General features: G+C 36.6%; 1 protein-coding gene across 6 annotated transcripts in view; it reads left to right on the top strand.

Moving 5' to 3' along the window:
* Positions 1-12,800, top strand: part of LOC126366829 (polypyrimidine tract-binding protein 2) — a 496,400-nt gene that overhangs the window by 405,912 nt on the left and 77,688 nt on the right. The gene's annotated exons all lie outside the window — the stretch shown is intronic.

Genomic DNA, 12,800 nt, shown 5'->3' with positions numbered 1-12,800 from the left:
CTAGTGTAAAGTTTATCTATCTATTTGTATTGTATTTGTGTGCAAATAAAAGGCAATGTCCCAACCGGTTGACCGACTCATATACATATTGTAGACATCGCATTTCCAGACATGTATTTTACTTAGTAATTATGGGGATAATATTTTTTGCCATACGCGCATTTCTCGAAATTCAATCTTAATCCTACTTTGTAATATACATCATCACTAATTTCAGAACCACGCTCTTGTCGGTGCAGCATTCTCCGTGTAACTTTTTTAGGGAAAATAGGGCAGTGGTTTTCCTCTTGCTTTCCGCTCCGCACTACGAGTTGTCTATTTCAAAGCCATACTAGGACTCCTGTCCTCCGCCTCTGAATAGTACTGACAGTTACTGCTGCCCTCTGTCAGGTTCCAGGTAAATTACATGCAACACCATAAAGGACCTTTAAGTCCTTTAAGTAATAAGTCATGGGCCTGCATAAGCGTCTCGTTATACTCCACTTTTGGGAAAAATATTTACACCTATAAGAAAGAAAATATATCTATCTACATTTTATAAAATAAACTTAACGTAACAGGCAACACCTTATTAGCCTAACAGCTCACACTCAAACAATACCCTATATACATAACTACTTATTACTTACTTTTTGCTACCATCTCTTTATTAGGGATGTTGTTTTGTAACTAAAAGATTAATTTATTGTACAGACAGTTTAATTCACGCCCGTAACCCCTGTCGGGGAGCGCATAGCAAGAATACCACCGTAAGAGAACATGCAACCACATTTGGAACTATTGAAGTTTGACGTCAGATATATGTAGGAAGAGAAACTATTATGACGAAATGTTGGTGATAGAGAACATAAAAAATCTCTTACAGCAACAATGCTGATTGATGTTCATTTTGACAGCTCTCAGACTCACAGTAAACGGGAGCCAGCAAAAAAAATTAAACCTTATTAACTATGCCATTAAGATAACTTTAAAATGAGTTTCTGTCGTGATTTTTACTTTAGTCGACTTTTACATTACGATATGCCCTGGATAAACTCCTAAGGCATTCTATGTTTTTTTTTCTCTTTACCTCACAGTCCAGCAGAGAAGCAATTATACCTACTTTAATATTTATTGTAGCGTCTAATTAATTCTTGAGCAGTTTCAGCGTTGTTAGGTACGCTACTTTACTACAGTAATAAGAGAGATGTATGTCAGTTTGTTCCTGTTTGTTTGTATGTAAAATATTGACTTGATACGACAACTACAAAAGCTGCGGAAACTGACTTATTACTTGTAAGGTCGCCAATTGCCATGTACGTAGATAAAATAAGTCTCTAGAGTTAACATAAAACATTAAAGCTTCGTATGAACATAAGCAATTAATATCAAACAGTCCGTGTTAACTTGCCTACCCGTATTCACACTTTATTGTAGAATATAAACAATCTGTGTATTTTTGCAAAAAGAATTCATCGTGAACATAAATCAAAAGCCAGTGGGAACCCGGAAATTGATACCGGTCTGGCGAGCCCGGTGTCCCCTCAAATATTTATTAAGCCCGGTATAAGCCCGTACCGCTACAGTCCTCAACACAGCTATTGCCCTCAATATAACCGACGAACATACACTGCGATAATCAGATCGCTACCATCCATACGTTTAGCTTCTAAAATATGCATACGTGCGTACTTGTCTTTCGTTTGAATTTGTAACAGCTACGGTTATGTTTTTTTAGGACGCGTCATACATCATCTTATTTTCATAGACTTTAGTACTTAATTATGAATAAATTTAATTAATAACGAGTTATGTGATGATGCAGTTATTGCCAGCTAAATAATAATAACATATTCCTTGGCCGGAAAACGTTTTAATAATTATCCAAAATTGTCCTTCAATCCATTCTAGAAGCCACAACTGTTTAGCGAACCAATTTTAAATTTCAGCCACTAGAGCGGAGAGCATTAAACGTTAATGCACCAACAACATTCTCGTGGACGGCCTCGTAAAAACTTTGGCCACTGTACTCGCTTGCACCAAAATAAGGACAGCGTCATGCACTTTGACATTGTCCCCAAAACTACGAAATTTCAATAACTTAAAAACTTAGACACCGAAGACGTAAATGCTTATTAAGTAACAAATAAGTCTTCTCAACTTTCTGTCGATAGATCTATTGTTTCGGCAGTTTCAAACTTTATGAAGTAATGCTGTTAATATTTCAAACTGTTAAGTCTTTTTCAGAGGCGACCTTATAGTTTGCAAGTTTTTACAGTATTTCAAAATAGTTAGTGGTGATCTGAGATCACAAAAAAATGTTATTTATCAAATTCATTTGTCTATAAATAAAATTACGTTTAAATAATAAAAAAATAAGTGAAGTTCATATTCTTTTTCGAAGTAAGTACAAGCAATATTTCTTTTAATTATCAATAAAATAGTTTTCATTATCATCATCAATCAACCCACATCATCCCATTGTTGGACATAGGCCTCCTCCATCCACACCGCCCTTTCTGGTCCTGTGCTTATCTTATCCACAACTGTCCCGGGTTGCAACGATAGTAGTTTTACGCTACTTAAAAGATAACTTATTAGATAACCGTCCTGTCTTACGCAACGCCTGGAGTACCTATCGGAACCTAAATTGACTCAACAGCTTCAGACTATTCTAGTTAGCTTACTCTTCTTGCACTACAAACGCCGTAAACGACATTGGTTTTGACATTGAGACATTGAACATAATGACACGTGTATGTCATACGATGATACGATAATCGTGTTTTACAACCTTCGATTTGTAGCACAAACAATTTTCCGCACATTATTGTAACTTGAGGTATAAAATATCAATTTCATTCATAATCAACCAACAATCTTTTCTGTTATTCGATAATACGTACTTTATGAAATTACGTTTATATTTCTTGTAACACTGATAATTTCTAACTTAGCGTCCGCTTTCATTTCGGCGAGTCAACCTGACATCTTACGTTTTCCCTAAACTATGTCGACGCGAAGACATGCTAAGTGCCTCCTCATAATTGAACTGCTCTGCCATAGATAATCCTTCACACTATAGCGCTGCATATTTAGTACCAATCCAGATAACCCGGGCAGCTGGCATTCCGCATGTTCACTAGTTACGCCAACAGTAATTGGTATTCAGTGCACTGGACGTGCTACGGAAATTAAAAATGATTGTATTGCCTTGCACACACCTGCGCTCTGAACACTACAACATGCCATTTTTTCAAATCATTTCAGGCGTTCAGAAGCTGCGCGGGCTTACAAGTCTGTGTTTATTTGAGCAAGGTTACTCTCGAAGGATTTTAAAGAATTTGTGTGCGCTTCAAGTGTAACAGTGCAAGGGATGCAACTTTACAGATCCTATTTCATTTTTATAAACAGTTTTTATAGGTATAAAGATACAATATTGAATGTACTTGGTATTACTCTTTGTATTTAAGTTAAGCTGTAACTAGAATTGACATTAACAATAAGTTCTCAACCACAGTTCTATCCAAAAGGTATAAACTCAAAAACACTTTCGAACAAAATCACCGAATGAGATTCACAATTAACGCCCATTAATTACGCTGTAAATATTTGGCACAGAAAGTTTAAACATGTCGAATTGCGCACTTTTCCACCAATTAATGTTGCGAGTTTAAAACAAAGGGTGCTTCGTCATTGGTGGAATAAACGCGTAAATGTTTGCTCGACACATCGGTGGGTGCATCAATTAAAAATATATTAACTTGCGCTGTGCTGACTTCCGCGCGCTACGCTGAGTCTTGCTTAACCCCTCATGTAACATATTATAACTTGCTTGTGCTGTATGTACATCAATAGAATACTCCAAATATATGTAGGTATCTAATGGTTTAGGTATCAGTAGATTTACCAAAGCGTCGACTAATGTTTTGAATACTTATCTTGTATCCTGCCAACTTAACAAAGACTACTCTAAAATGAAAATTGCAATGAATATTTGTTTCCAAATAGTCCATCTTACATTCTTCTCGCTTTTGACCTTAGATCCTAAAACTATAAAAATACACTATGAAACTCACAAACATATCGAGAGGCATTTCGCAGAAAACACTCGGTTACCTATCGATATGCCTACAACGTATTCGCTAGAACAGCTCGCATCGCAGTGATAATTTTTATTCGCTTAAATAAACATATTGCACATGCACAACTTGTATTCCCGCCGTTTAACTTTCGCTAGCTGCGCGCATTCGTTCAGTTATTTGCATATGAATTTACCGTGTGTGACAATTTAGCTTTTTCCATAGATCGTCAGCGGCCGATCGACCTATCACTTTTTTTAGAATCTATGCTCACGAATACTCGTTTACTCGTTTTTACATTCAATTTGCAGCTATTGAAAAGTAACTGAAACAAATCGACTATTTTATAAATCTGTCGGTATTTTTTCATCAGAAATTATAATAGTCACCTGTTTATACCAATAAATGTATAAATACATTATATTTATGTAAAGATGAAGAATATTACTGACTCGTACTTTATCGAAAAGAAATTTGTAAGAAACCTTTACTTACACAAAACAAGAGATTATTTATCTGTTCTCAAAACACTTCAACAGTGAAGCGAGTATCGGAATTTTCTTATTAACAAAACAATTTATTTTACTGGAACTCAGATTTTAAATCCTTCATTTGAAGATATTCTCAGGGTGAGTCAGAATACTCGTACTAATTGGTTGAATGCTTTTATAAATCCTGGAAATATTCCACCAGGAGTCTCCAATTTCATTAAATTAATAAATATTTATTTGCAATGAAATGTGTTTCCCTACCATATAGGTACCGTCGATAAAGTCGATATGAACTTTTTTATAATGAAAACGATACTGTTCGTCGTTTTTAAAAGCCTTTATTTTCGTTGGAAACTTTTATTATTGTATTACATGCAATTTTTTTTACTATTAATCGAAACGAGACCTTAATATATGCCAAAGAGCTTTATTTTTGAATTCGTTTACATTATATTTGATACTATTTGTTTTTCACGAATAACTTGTTTAAAGTAATTATATTCTTTGTTACTTCCACGACTGTAAATTGTTTAGTTCCGTTCAGTCTCAATACCAGTTATTTATATTTTATACAACACAGTCGCCTTAGTCCTCTCACAATAATATTGGAAGATTTATCTCTGTTCGTGTTTACACGTATTACTCGAAGCGCGGATGGCTGCATATTTTAAACCGCGCCTCGATATGTTTATCTTGGTCTCATCCCGACATATTTATTGGGGAAGCCACGCTTCTTCTATCCTTATTGCTTTCAGATTGTAAACTGATTCAGCTATTTTTTATTACAGCTTATAATTTACTTATTCGGAGGAACTGTTAGAAAACAAAGTAATAATTGGTATTAGTCGATGATTTTGAAATACTCAAGCATTTTTCCGTTGTTTTATTTCTTTAGGTATATATATTTCAGAATATCGTTTCATCAGTTTTTAATTCCTCGCTTAATAATTAAATCGATCCCCGAAGAGCGGCTGCATAGTACCTCGTTTGAAAATTGGCTCTTTAGTGTTAAAAGCTAGATGGCTCACAAAGGCTTTAATGTAGAATTAATAAAACCAAGTGGCGACATGTGTGGGAACACGGCCCGCCTGTGTTGGCTTTTCATCAGCATGGTAATCGTGCAAAAATATTGGTCGGGACTTTAACGCACCTACCTAGAATTAAATAAAAATATCCCGATGAAAACGCAGTAATTTGGGTGAATATTTGCGCAACGTTTAGCCCATCGCAATGTTTTCACTGTAACTTGTTTTTAAACAACTAGGTATTTAATTGTGCTGTTTACACAGTTTGGTTTGGTGCAACTTTGTGTAAATTGTATTTAAATTTCAGTTCATAGTTTGTTCTATATGATTAAAATAAATTAATGCATAATTAATTACGTATGTTATTATCTTTTTTCGTTGTTTATACTTAAGTTTCATTCGATTAGATAATAAAGTAGTAACTGCAAATCATCATAGTTCCAACCACACATAAAAACGGTCACCGAAAAAACTTTTCTCTTGATTACGTGTCAAGTTCTTGTAAAGTAACATAAAGTTATGTCCCAATTTAGGTAACGAACTGCGAAATGACCGTTGTTTATGTTTCCCTGCGTCTAGTTTTGGTACCTTTGCGTTTTATAGCACTATATGTTAAGTGACAATCGTAAAAGTGGTGGGTGTTTTATACCAAAGACTTAAAGAAAGTTGGTTGACTTTTCGGATATCTTGAGCGTCAGTGCACACTTATCAGGCTAAGCACAATTGCACACAAGTTGACAGTGAATGGAACTCAGACGTACATCAGCAATAATTATGTAATAATTATGTAACTTTAGCAAAGGTTATAACATAATGTACAGTAATTAGTGATAGGTATAATACTTCTTTGTGTTGTTCTTCATAATCATCATGTGAGTAAAATATTAAACTTACCTACTCACTTAAAGTTTCCGTCGGCTCTGAAATATCCACTGTCATCGTTTCAACAAAACCAGTCAATACACTGTAGGTACGAAGTATATCAATTCCCTGGTAGTAACGGGAACTTCCTAAACTTCCGCACGTCAGTCCCTAGACATTTTATGTGGCTCCTAAATCGACTAGCTAGCTGTAAAGCAATAATGTTGTGTGGTACGTAATAGTGCCAGTCTGTCTATCAGGCTTACATCATAAAGTTTAGATAAACGCATACTTTATGCATAAACTGCAGGGAACAGTTCATAACAGCATGGGCTATCTTATCATTTTAAGTGACAGACATTTTCAGTGGAAAGGAATAAATAATAATTAACTCAGCCTTTGATAGCCAATGTTTTGTTCTGTTTATTTCACTACAGATCTTATAAATGATAACCCACAATCGATCGGGACAGAAAATATAGTGCGATTGCTAGGTGGCCTATAGTAAAAACAAGCAGGGCAGTACTGCGGGCACGTCTATGACGATTTATTACAATGGCAATGGTGCTTTCCGAACCCACAGCCTGTTCTCAAATAAATTCTTCGAGGACCGCTGCGCTGTATCGAAATATGTTCGATGTTTTATTAGATGGTGGGCGAAACACATTAATTTAGATTTTTCCTCTCGTTCCTGCCCATTTATTTTCTTCATATTTTTTGCCTTTTATTACCAAAAATGTTACTCGGAATAGCCGTATCGATTTTATCAGATACTTTTGTTTGAAAAAAAAAATGGTGCGCACGTTTTGATAGTCCTACTGCTTTCTTTAGCGTAAAAAGTCGCTTGTATTCCAGTTACACGAAATCCTTAAACGGCGTACGGGTGTTAAGTTTCTCTAGTAGGTAGTAGACTTAGCATAATTCAATCTATATGATAATAATAGTAGAAATAGTTAATGTGAACGTGTTGGAGTGTTGACTAGGGGCGACCGCAGCGGCCGCTGTCAACCTCAGCTGTTCGCACCATCCCTAGGTCACATCATAAATAAATATTTGACGGGTCAGATACGTATGCATAATATAACCATCAGATATTTTGGGGTGGCCATTAGTTAGACTATTACGATGGAAAGTTTCAAAAGGGCCGTTAGTCATCATTTTTAGACGCTTAGTTAGACTAAATTGAAAATCAAAATTAATTGATTAAGCCCTGAAAAAGAAAAGTAAAATGATTAATCTATTAAACCTACTACTACAAGACATGTATAGGAAAGACACTGTGAAATAAATTTCAAAGCTATTTAATGCATTATTTTCACTAATTAAATGAACTTAGTGCTATATAATGCGGAAAGGTAATTTGTTACAGGTAAGCCTAATTGGTACGGTTGTCTATCTTATCTGTAAAAGTGGTGAATATTCTTTTATTCCATTTTCTTGGAACGGTATATGATTCATTAATTCTTGATTTTTTAATTTTTCTTCCTTTGATGGGGAGGTATACTTACCGAATATTTAGATATTATGTTATATTATGTGATTTACGGCTCTTCAAATAATAATAGGTATAGACCTATAAGGAGTTTACCCAACTGAACACAACTTAGAATTATTAATGACTAGGTATATTAATATTTTCGTACCTAGTTTATTGTACGTAGCCATAGTTCATGTGTAGGCAACATAAACCCAATTTGTTGGAATCGCTGCCCTAAATATTCTAAGATATCCGATCCAAGTGCGAGCCAAATATTGCGCCTCTACCCTTTTCAACGACGAATACACACGGTACCTACGCATTGTGGGTGCACGAACCTCTTTCCCTCACAAAAGCCTCCCTTATTCTGCTCCTGTGTAGGATATGAGGAAATTGGCTGAATGGCTTTATATGAAAAACTCGGGTAATCTTCGTCGGGTGTGGCCCACAATATCCTGCACTTGGCTCCCGTGTCGCCTCTCGCTAAAAGCATCCTCTTCTATTGTTAAATTAACTACACTCTTTATTTTGCATTAGATTTTTACGAGGCGTTTCAGGTACACAAGTTTCAGCAACATAATACCTGCGGAGGAAGGGACACGTTTACGTTTTATACGCATGCATAAACATGGCACCTGGTGCAATAAAGCATTTTGCGCGGACAGCGTTCTTATGGGGGTGTTTATTGTGATCGGAGGCGGCGACCGCACATATTTGGCGGGGGGGGGGGGGGGAGCAACTCGCGTTCGGTATTCGGTACCTAATAAAGTAGCGCGGTGGATTCCCGTCCGGCCGCAGGCTGCGACGGATCAGATCGGCGACGTCGCGCGCGCCTCGGGACATAAATTCTGTATCTTTCACCTGGAACGCCTCGACGGCTGCCGACGCCACGCGCCGGTTATGAAAATTCCGACGTTGGAATCCCGACTCACACTAGAGATTTTTGCTGAGCTTTGCGGTTGTCGTCAGCCAGGTTTTTAAAGAACCGAGTCTGTTACGTTTATTTCAGCCTGCATTTTATGGAGGCGGGAATGTGCTCCGCTTTGGTTTATTTGCGGGCCGCCTTTCTCATGAAATTGCCCTGTTTCATTGCTTACGAGCCATTTTGAGGTTCTCGTTAGAGGTACATTTTTTATCGTGATGTATTTTTCTTTGCAAATTGTCTATCACGGCAGCAAAACCCTTTTTATTATTTTTTTTGCCCGTCGTATAAGCCGCCTGAAATATGCTTCCGCTGTTATTGATAAACGGAATTCAAAACAACGCTTAAGCCTATTGAGTCGATGACGGATTCATAACTTCTGTCTCACGGTGGACAATTAGACAACTGTCACCTAAAATCGGAATGAGAATATCGAATAACAAATACCTCGAAGAAACAAGGCCTCTTAAAGAAAGAAACCGAACATAAATTTTCAAAACCCATCAACCATTAACAATTACAAAAGAAAGGTAAGGAATGAAATGTTTTATTCATTCCGTTAACGAGAAAATTACCGAGAGGGCGGCGCGGCGGATCGGATTGCAAGGACTCTAGAACCATTGTCTTTGGGGAGAAGTGTACCCAATGAGCTCTCTAGATACCTATACCAATTAACAAAACCATCGCACTCGAGTGCCCTATTGTGTTGTTCTATAAAGTTGGCAATCAATAAAGGCAAAAATTGGCAAATTGTGGGAAACGATACACTGAATTTTATGTTATATTTTTTACGTGGGTTGTCCGAAGTGAAGGTAGTGAGGCGAGTTAAATAATAAAACAAAGAGAGGGATCAAATAATTTCCAGGAAATTACAATAAGCGAATTGCGCTCACACGAATGGCCGCTCGAGAAGGGACGTTGACGGAAACGTATCAAACGAAAATATGTTATTAGAAAAAAAATATTTACCCTCTTACGATCACCCGGTTCTTATGATTGAAAAAATGTATTGCGGTCCGGATGCTCTCTGTCATGTTTCTTTTCCCGTGTCCGAGCCTGAGACCAGTTTTTGTAACTCCCATAAATAAATTAAGTACCTACCTATATCAGTCACGAAACTTTACTTACCTACGTCTTGCAGTTGATACTTTTTTCCTCTGTGTTTACTACTAAAATCAATGTTAGGTAATTTATACTAAAGTAAGTTGTAAACTAGCAATATTTTTGTAACTTTCGACTTACCTAACAATAGAAGAAAAACAAAGTGCGGCCAGTCGGAGGTTTTCCAATTCACTAAATTAATTTAATGGATTAATTTAATGGAATTTAGGGGAAATTGCTCTAGAGCAATAAGGCCGCCCAAATTGTACTGTATTCATGTGTTATGTCTGATTGTTGAAATTCTAGTTCTGTGCAATAAAGTATATTTGATTTGATTTTGATTTGATTTGATTTAAACACAAATTGACTGGAAAATGCCCACTAGTGCCATCTACACTGTGTTCAAAGTAATTTACTCCAGCATAAAGGCATCCAAAGATCTTCATTACGTTCCATTTCACCGGAATCCAAATTAAAGGTAAATCCACCCGCAAGACGGACACTGCTACACTGAAGTAGATATTTAATAATAAGAAGCCAATCTTAAGCAACATAGTCTTTATTAACGCATCCCTTTATGGAACTGCAATCTTTTATATAACGGATTACTTAGTTAACTAGATTAAATATTAAATGATGATTTAAAAAGTTACATCGTTTAAGAGAAGCACTGTGTAAAAATTTACATTGTTATTTCACAATTATTTATAGCTTTAACATGACTAAAGGTATTCGTTTTGAAACTGAGGGTTAAAAAGGCAACATCAAAGCAATTAAAAAAGCAATATTGCTCTTTGTCATTTGTTTGCATTGCGCAACTTTTATATGCGCAAATGTCAAATTGCAATATTACTTTTTTTAGATGAATTGCTTCGATGTAGCTTTTTTAACCCCCAAGTAAAACAATGTGATATACCCACAGATCATAAGAACACTGTGGACATACCTAAAACCTTGATTCTCATATCTATTGTCTTTCACATTCCGTAGCCACTTAACCGGCTATATATATTTTATGTGATAGGCTGCAATTTTATCATTACTTTTCGTAAGATACTGCATACAGAAGTATTTTGTTTTTTGGTAAATATCCGACATTAAGGTTTTTAGCTTTCATGTAATAAAGAGGATCTCTTTGCATGACAGTTGATATTTGATCAGGTTATAATACACCAGACGACCTTTTAATATACTATCATGGAGATCGATGCGTCGTAAAGTTTGCGGACAAATGAAGTGCAAAGTTGAAGTATGAACTATATGCTCATATTTGGATGGCGCGCGGTTTGCGCTCACTTGGCCTTTCTAATCTTTTTCTTCTATTGCCTGGTATAAACACTTAACACACGTGATAAAGTAATTCAATATGCACTCGTGCATTGTTTTACCGATTTAATCAGGGCACTATATCACATAATTATCCTCTCTTAAAATATATATTCCAGAACACAAAACATTAAAACTTCCAAACAGTGCGGCACCAAAAAATCAGGTATAGTAAGCATCATAAAATTAAAAAGTAACGGTTTCCAATATCAGGAAGGGCCTCAAAGTTTATACCTATTAAGTCGCGGCGTGTTTTGCAAAATCTGAATACACCGACCGCGGGGCTAATTACGTAAACTTCTTTCGAGCCCTGTACAAATTCCGAATGGGCTGTAAAGAGTGCGAATTTGCATCGAGAATATTTTTCGTCAACAATTAGCCTGTTGGGCCTTTGTGCGCCGGGCAGGGGTTGGTTTTAACGACGTTTTAAAAGATTTCAGCCAGCGAGACTGGGGCTTATCTCGGACGCAGTGTTACTGTTACAAAAAACCCTTCATTAAGTTTACGAGCCCTTTAACGAATAACAGAAATAAATATGTAGGCTCGGCTTTACGGTGGTTTTATAGTAACCAAAAACTTTACAGCCGCGGTCGTTGTTAGCTTGTAAGTCAGCTGATTACGCTGTTTGTTAAGGTCCTTAAAATCCCACTAACCTTTCATTTATACCTTTCGAATGAAAATAATTTGAATTTCATTAGGCATGCATTTCGACTAAAGCATTCTCAATCGAAGCAAACGCTTTGTCCAAGGATAATTAATTGTAATCAGTCGTAGAATACACAGGGAAATCGCTCCAATTCCTGCAGCCAGAACATCACCCGGATGTGGAGTTTATTATGAGATACAAAGGCTTTGCACGCCAGCTGCCACAGCCACTGTTTGATTGGTGAGACGAAACCCGCCGGCTTTCGTCGTGGAACTACGAACAAATTCGTTTTACGTATGGTTTACTTCACCGCGGTTGCCTTTGTAAAGGCTCAACCTGCGATTGTTGAAAGGGATTCCTTTCTGCTTCAGCTGCAGGCATCGCGATTGCAGTACAGGTCAATGATTGTTCCGAAATTGCATTACTTACCTGCTGAAAACTTTAGACCTCATATTTGCTTGAAACTAATTTGAACAGTGCAACAATGACTGATTGGCGAATCTTTAACTTAATTTTTAATTGAATTTGTTGTTTGTGGTAAATAATCAGTTAATGATTTTCTTGGTGCTTAAAGCGATCTACATTGCTGATGAAATTGATATTGAATTATCGAGGTTATTCGCAATTTGGGTCTACGTATCCATTACCGAATTATTATAATATTACTACAACCAGGAAGCGTTATTGTTTGCGAGCGGAACGTGCTATACATATACTCACGTGGAAATTCATACATTCTTAATAGGTCTACGTAGTCTATTGAACGAACATGTCCGCCCATCTTCGTAGTTCAATGTGGTGCGTCGAATGAATGGCACCATGCACGGAGCACCGAGTACCCAGATAAAGGCTAACAGTAGTTAGAAGATCGGCTTCGCAATACCGCACGG

Source organism: Pectinophora gossypiella, chromosome 5 (genome assembly GCF_024362695.1).
Source record: "Pectinophora gossypiella chromosome 5, ilPecGoss1.1, whole genome shotgun sequence".
Taxonomy (NCBI): Eukaryota; Metazoa; Arthropoda; class Insecta; order Lepidoptera; family Gelechiidae; genus Pectinophora; species Pectinophora gossypiella.
The sequence above is the reverse complement of the archived record's forward strand: the minus strand, read 5'-3'. Positions and strand labels throughout refer to the sequence as shown.